General features: G+C 34.4%; 1 protein-coding gene across 1 annotated transcript in view; it reads right to left on the reverse strand.

Annotated features, from left to right (window-relative positions):
* LOC119591267 (rho-related BTB domain-containing protein 1-like) overlaps window positions 1–1,394 on the reverse strand; it is a gene marked incomplete in the record, with an annotated part of 74,215 nt that overhangs the window by 11,653 nt on the left and 61,168 nt on the right.

Raw genomic sequence — 1,394 nt, forward strand, 5'->3', positions numbered from 1 at the left:
TTCCATAGGCATTGAGGGAAAACGTAGAGAAAGTAACAGTCACTGTAATCATAGCAGTAATTGCAATTTGAATCATTAAGAGTAACTGCATTATCAGCTATATCAGTAACAAAAACGTTTGTAGCAATAGCAGTACTGTCACAGCAGTAGTATTATTACTAGAAGTGGTGCCTGTGGTAGTTACTTCAATTTCAAATACTATCACTTACATTATTACTATTTCGATGATTACTATGATTTTTGTTGTAAATGCTGTCCAGTGATTATAACAGGGTTATAATTGCAGTTGCAATAATAGTAATTAGGATTTAAAGGTACACAAAGTGATGGTATTATCGACAATAGTAATCAGGCAGTATTAGACCTAATCAGAGTTGCAGACGAATCACATAAGTAGTTAATGACAATCAACCGTCAAAGCAGTGACGGGAATCACAGCACTGCTAAAATACTAATCACTGTAACTGGCACTAGAAACAGTAGTGATAAAAACACTAACAAGAGGCCTAGTACTGCACACAATTCTAGGAGTATAAACAGTTCAAACTAACTGTGAGAGTAGCACAAGTGGTCGTAATAACGCTGGCAATATTTTAATACACAAAGCAGTAACAGGTATCGTTATAGAAGTAGCAATAACAGCAAAACTACCAGAGATAAATAACAGGAATGTGATATTTCTTAGAATTAAAACAAATGCAGAAATATTAACATTTGGCCTCATGGCAGTAATAAATGTTGCTCTTGTATTTACCTTATCTTATTGTATTATTGTTCATTACGATTGCAATATTAAGATGATGCAAATAACATAAGGAGTTATGGCAGAATGATAGAAATAACACAATAGTGCTATTAATGGTAATAGTTAATAACTCCTCTAACAATTATGGCTGTAACATCATCACTAATAATGATAACGACAATAATAATGACAGCTTTTAAACCCTAGAAAAAAAAAAAATACACGCACTAAAAAACACGCATCACCACCATCGCCCCACACAAAATCTCAGACTAACATTCAGACGAAGAAAGTAAAAAAAACAATAATAAAAAAATAAAAAAATAAATAAAGACATAAAACGACGACAAAGGAAAACGACCCCGATATCTGGGCATAAAACGTCACAACCGGAGACCTCAACGTCAGTCAAGCGGTTATCCCGCACAACAACGGAAGGCGCGTTATGGGGCGTCGGAACTGACCGTGTGCGAAATATATGTGACGGAAGCGATGGCATATGGTAATGACACTGGTATTAGGAATGATGTTTACTGCTGTTGATAATAATCGTTGTAAGAACAGTGACAGATGTTAATAGCAAAAAATATAATTAAAAAACAATAACGAACAACAACAATATCATCATCGTAAACTGTGTCTAGCACAT

The sequence above is a fragment of the Penaeus monodon genome, chromosome 28, assembly GCF_015228065.2.
Source record: "Penaeus monodon isolate SGIC_2016 chromosome 28, NSTDA_Pmon_1, whole genome shotgun sequence".
Taxonomy (NCBI): domain Eukaryota; kingdom Metazoa; phylum Arthropoda; class Malacostraca; order Decapoda; family Penaeidae; genus Penaeus; species Penaeus monodon.